This window comes from Microplitis mediator, chromosome 1, assembly GCF_029852145.1.
Source record: "Microplitis mediator isolate UGA2020A chromosome 1, iyMicMedi2.1, whole genome shotgun sequence".
Taxonomy (NCBI): domain Eukaryota; kingdom Metazoa; phylum Arthropoda; class Insecta; order Hymenoptera; family Braconidae; genus Microplitis; species Microplitis mediator.
This window is the reverse complement of record NC_079969.1, coordinates 24,659,593-24,666,275: the sequence shown is the minus strand read 5'-3', so window position 1 is coordinate 24,666,275 and position 6,683 is coordinate 24,659,593. Positions and strand designations below refer to the sequence as shown.

Sequence of the window (6,683 nt, the reverse complement as noted above, 5' to 3'; positions counted from 1 at the left end):
AGCTTGAAAACTTCGTCGTGAATATATTTTCGAGCTCTTCGAACTCGAAAATACGTTTGTATGCCGTTCTTTTCGAAAAAAATAGTTTTTTACGATTTTTTCTCCAACGATATCTCTCAAACGAATAAACCGATTGAGACGGTTAAGGTGGCAATCGACGCGTTTTATCGAGTCCTAAAGTTGATTAGATTTTGAAATCTATCCATCTAGTACATTACAAGTTATCCAAAAAAATCATTTTTGAAAAAATTTTATTTTTGGAATATCTCCGAACGCACCTTAACGATAAAGCCTTGACGATCAAAATCGGTTAATCCGTTCAAAAGTTACAGATATTTACATACGTACGTACATACACTCGAACATCATCTTGAAATTAGTCAGAATAGTTTTCTAGAACCTCAAAACGTCAAGACCTGTTAGAAATTTGATTTTCGAAAACCGGACCAAATAAAGCCAATAACTTTCCGAAGTTTTGAAAATTTTCAATTTTCTTGGCGGGAAGTTGAAAATAAACGAATATTATTTAATAAAAGTAATAATCAAAAATAAAACGAACGATTAAGGTGTACAATTTTGGATTTTTCAACATTTTTCAAAAATTATAAGTTATTTATTGCCAATAGTTTTTTTTTGACGTCTTAAAGTCTACATTGTAATGCAATACTTGCCCCCTTGGACTAGACAAACTCTATATATCTTGATGTCACAGGTTATTCAAGATAATAATTTTTCAACAATCCCTGTTTTGCCAATTCCAGTTCTACGTATTTTCCACATTCGACTTTTGATCTCAAACTCGATTCCCGTGATAACTTTATCTTGAAAATTACCAATCTAGTAATACTTAACTCTAAAATAAATTTTCTGTTGTAATTTTATGTCTCAAAGTAGTACATATATTTGCTTAACGGATAAATTTTACGTTTAAAAAAACATTTATCGCAAAAAAACATTTATCATCGGAAATGTCAAAGGACACAATTTGTCAATAAATAAAAGTCAGCGATCCGCGGATCGGTCACATACAAGCTTGCAGAACTCGAGAAAACAACAATCGGTAATAAATAACGTTTGCTTATATATTTTTCATTATAACCTTCATATTGTTGATTTACGAATAAAAAAGTAAAATATCTTTCATAAAAAAGTTTATACTCTCTGAATTAATCACAGTCCGTTTATTTGTCGTATCTTAATAGTTTTGCTGTAAAGTTTAAATTCTATAATTATTTTATTTTATTTTTTAGCTTCAAGATATCGAATAAAAAAATGTCGAAAATAATTTTATTGTTATCAATTTTCGTATTGGTTATCTATCCTGGTGTATATGCAGCATGTCCTGGCGGTTGGGTAAGTAATTATCATAATACAGTGAAACGAAAAAAAAGACATGAATAATTTTGAAAAACTCTAAGCTTCAATCAATGAGCTTAAACTGATAAAATTTTGAGTTTTTACATTTTAACCCTTAAAGTTCACCATTTAATAAAAAACAGTCAATTTTAAATCTTGCGCAAGACTGAAATTCGAATATTTCATACTTTTCACTTTCAAGTTGTGTAAGTTTTTATATTCCAAATTTCATGATTTGCAGCTAAGGACCTTTATTCCAATAAATTTTCACTTCCTATAACTACTTACGTTGCGTGAAGGTTGATAAAAAAAAGTTTATTGTTATTAAGGGTAGGAGGGGGGAGGGGCAGAGTACTTAAGGAAATACTAAGTTTTCGTAAATAAAAAAAAATTTCACTTTTGCAGACAAAATGGGGTACCCCTAAAAAAGGTAAAAAAAAAATCTTTTGCATATTAAATATATTTGATTAAATTAAATTTTTTTGTAAATCATTTATATAAAGGAAAATTACATTTTACATAATTATTGGATACAACGGACGAAAAAAAAAATTCTTTTTGATTTTTATCAAATAACAAAAGCTATTAACATTTTTCGACTGACACTCGATTTTTGATAAAGTTTACCGAAAAATATTCAGAATAATGCTCAATTGTATTTACAAAAGTGATTTTGGAATATTTTAAAAACATTTAAGAAATAAAAATCTTTTTTTACATAATTTTGGGGGTACCCCGTCCTGCCTACCCCGTCCTGCCTACCCCGTCCTGCCTACCCTACCCCGTTTGCCCCCCCCCTTCTTTCCTATACTTCTGAATACATTACAACAATTTCTGCTAAAGAATGAAAAATCGATAAAATATAATTTTTCTGCAGTGCCATCCATCTCAAGGATATGGCTGTTGTGAAGGACATACATGCAGTAGCTATCTGCTTCAAGGTAAATGCATAACAAATCAAGAAGCCCTAGCAGTTTCATTCGGAAGATAATTACAACAATACAATGAAGATTTATAATTGTATCTTATGAATTAATAAAAATCTCTCATTTACCACAAAAAATTTTAAAGCACTTGTTTTCAATCATTAAAGATGATTCTAATGTCTTTTAGATAACTATTCTGGATGTCTCAGCATGAAAAAGCTATAGGGGAGGAGGGAGCAAAGTAGGCTCGTTTACAGTAGAATCTCCCTAATGTGACTCTCCGTAATGTTACACTCTCTCTAAATTTAACGAGATTCTCTCCCTAATTTTAACTATCCTGTGTCCCACTACGTTTCTCGGCGCAACCAATCAAAAAAATCTGTCTATCGGTTGACCCTGCAGGCCAGCCCTAGAACTTCCCGCTGTTTTTGAACACGAGAAGCTCGACAACATTGTTGTGAAAACATTTTCGAGCGGTTCGAGCTCGAAAATACTTTTGTATGCCGTTCTTTTTGAAAAAAATAGTTTTTTTACCATTTTTTCTCCAACAATATCTCTCAAACGAATAAACCGATTGAGACGGTTGAGGTGGCAATCGACGCGTTTTATCAAGTTCTAAAGCTGATCAAATTTTGAATTCGATTTATCGAGTCGTTTTTGAGATATTTCAGAAAAAAATTTTTTTTTTTAATTCTTTCGACAACGGTTTCTCTTAAACGAATGAACCGATTTTGATGGTTGAGGTGGCATTCGACGCGGATTATAAAGCCCTAGAGCCCAGTCCATTTTGGAATCAATCCATCGAGCACATTAAAAGTTATCCAAAAAAAACATTTTTGAAAAAATTTTATTTTTGGAATATCTCTGAACGAGCCCTACCGATCAAGCTCAATTTCCTTACAGCTTCAAGATATTGACAAGCCGTGTCGAAGACAGCATAAAGTTCAAAATCGGTTCATCCGTTCAAAAGAGACAGGTATTTACATACGTACGTACATACATACATACATACACTCGGACATCATCTTGAAATTAGTTAGAATAGCTTCCTAGAACCTCAAAACGTCGACAACTAATGAAAATTCGATTTTCGTAAATCGGACCGAAACCAATAACTTCCCGAATATTTGAAAACAATTTTCTTAGCGGGAAGTTAAAAATACAAGAGTCCCTGGCGGATCCGAATTACGGCAATTTCCCGCATTGGCCGTAAATTACCGAAGAATATAAAATTTCCGCGGTAAATTTACCGCAATTTTTGAGTAATATGCAGTAGGGGAGGGGGGGGGGCAGAGCGGGCCCCTGGGGGCAAAGCGGGCCCCTTAAAATTTTCAAAACTTTAAAAAATATGGGGGCACAGCGGGCCCCCCTGAAATTTTGATAATAAAAAAAATTGTTTTTTTTTCCGTCTATTTACTATAAATCCAATATATTGGCGCATTTTTAGCCCTACGCATAACACCTGGGGCAAAATGGACCAGCCGAAAATTCTGAAAAAATGATTTTTTCATATTTTCTGGCTGATTCTCTTTGTCTGGGGCCAATTTGGTCATTAAAAATATTCAAAAATTAAAATTTTTTTTTTTAGTTGCTAAATTTTTGAAATAAAGTAAAATTATCAATAGTCTAAAAAATTAAAAAACACGTTTTTTGGGTTAAAAATAATGGCAAAAAAGAAGTATAGAATTTTTTTTTTAAATAATAATTATTAATTAATCTAATCTGATGGTTGAAAGCTACAAAAAGTAATAACCGGCTTAGGGGGGCCTCCTTGCCCCGGTCTCTCCTAATGAGGGCTAAAATAGACCACCAAAACTGTTTATTAAATATTCATTATTACTATATAAATATAAACATAAAAATTTATTAGGAAAGTTAAAGATAATAGAATTACATTTTAAAGTTATATTACAGCAAACTATTAAAATGATTTTTTATACTATTAAAATACAATCGTTTTATAGTTCTTTGCAAATATCACACGTGTAGCTTCGCACAATTTTGTTGTGAACACCGGCACATGAATCATGGGCCCAATTTTTACATTGGCCACATTGAATCCACGGCTCTAAAGATTCCGAGTATAATTTGGCACAAAAAATACAAGCCGTATCATCGACCGATTGTTTTGATTTGCTTTTTCCTTTACCCTCTCCTTCATAATTAATTGTTAAAATAAAATAAAGAATAAAAAATATAAAATCCGAAACTTTTTAGGGGGGCCCGCTCTGCCCCTAATTTTTGATTTTTTCAATTTTGATGGACGCAGCATAATGAAGTGAAAATAAGTATCAAGGGTCTAAAAAGAAGTAAACGCGTTAAAAAAATTAATCATATTATAATTATTTCCCTTAAGGGGCCCGCTCTGCCCCCCCTTCCCCTATTTTACAGTGAATAGTGATAAAATACGACAATTTACTGTAATTTGCGGCATTTCTACCGTAAGCACCGTATGTTTTTTTTTATTTTTAGTTTTTTCAGAGCTCACTTTACGATAAAATACTGCAGAATTGCCGCGGTTCTACGGTGAATTCCCGCTTTCTTACCGCAAATTTACGGTCAAAATGCCGTACTTTTGCCGTAAAGTACAGTAAGTTTACCGTAGACTATCGTAAATTATGGTATTTTACCATAAATTACGGCACTGCCGTAAAATACCGTAATTCTTCCGAATACCATAAATTACGGTAATGGCCATACAAATTATTGTTATGATCTAATACTCCTGACGATTTGTTAAAAACGCGTGGTAAGTTTATACATGGGTATATAAATAAATAGGTGTTAATATCATTGAAAATATTAAGATCCATCGTGTCGAGTGATCCAGCTTGATGGTTACTCTTGAACATGCCGGGCATTTAATTTCATTTCAGATAATAAAATATGAGAGATGGTACGTGATAATCATGCGAAGGTTGTGACTTTATTCTTCATGTCTATTTACCTTATTATCCTCACGTTTTTATTAGTTTCATTAATTTTAATATCTACTCAAAATTATTTAATTTAGTAATTCACATATATATTCATTTCATTATAGTAATAGTAATTTATATATTATAAAGCTTACGATCAAAATATATTTACAAAATTGCTTCATTAAATTCATTAATTATACAATTCTAATGCACACGCGATGCTTCGCGATTGGGGTGTGCAAATTTTTTGTAAGTATTAAAATATTCAATTAATTAATTCTAAGAGTTTTATTGAATTAATTACCTTACATCGGACGCTCTACTCACTCTCGCTTTAATTTAGAATTTTTCTCTAAGTAAGAGTATACCTGTATGAAAAAACAATATATGGTTAAAATATATAAAATCATATATGTTTGCACCAAAAAAATATATAATATATTATATTGTATATTATGAAAAAACATAGAGATTTTGGCCGATTTAATATAAAATTATATACAGTAGTAAATATATGTAGTCCATATATATAACTTATGTGTTTTTTATATTAAGCTATATATACATTTACATTTACCTTATAATATATTGTATTGATATATTTCCTTTTATATTCAAAAAATATAAAATTTTTATATGAAATGAAATATATGGTAGTATATAATTTATATTATATATGGCACCATATATTTTCTTTGTTATATTTAAGCATATATTTTATTCGGTGTATGTATATGTATATGGATAAATATATTCGCATCAAATTAACTAATTTTGAAAATTTTAACTGCAATTTAAAGAGTATATTAAAATTTAGATCTAATTTAATTGGAGTTGGTCATGCGAATAAGAAACTTTTTTCTTCCATACACAATATAAATATATATTTATATATATGATCAGAATATATTTTTTGTATATGATAGAAATATATATTTTTATATATGATAAAAATATAGTTTTCTTATATGACAAGAATATATATTTTCATATATGACAAAAATATATTTTTTGTATATGATTGACATATATATTTTTTATATGCTAAACATATACGGACTCGTATATGATGAATATTATATTTTTTAATATAAAAAAAAAATATCAGAAAATATAGTTAAATTGGCCACATATATTTTCTGATATTTATCATATATTTTGACCAAATATTTTATTTTCATACGGGTAGACAGAAACATTGCTTACAACCAGATTGCGCTGTATTTACAATGCGTTCGGGGTGTGCATGAATTTTCTTAGTGATAACATACGAAAATTATGGATTACATAAATAACAATAAATGATAATATAATTTTATAAAAATAAGTCACGAGTGATTGAATAATGAATGTATAATAAAAAATAATAAGATAAGAAGTATGTAATAAAAAATAGTTTACTATATATTAAGCTGCTGAGTGAATATAAACCAACAAAAGCAAAAAGAAGTTGAAGGGGAAGTGTCAGTAAAGTAGATAT

General features: G+C 29.9%; 1 long non-coding RNA gene across 1 annotated transcript; it reads left to right on the top strand.

Moving 5' to 3' along the window:
- The first annotated feature begins 921 nt into the window (after positions 1 to 921).
- Positions 922 to 2,419, top strand: LOC130666825 (uncharacterized). The gene is made up of 3 exons (XR_008989754.1): positions 922 to 1,060; positions 1,251 to 1,353; positions 2,234 to 2,419. It is a non-coding gene; the product is annotated as an uncharacterized LOC130666825 (long non-coding RNA).
- The last annotated feature ends 4,264 nt before the right edge of the window (positions 2,420 to 6,683 follow it).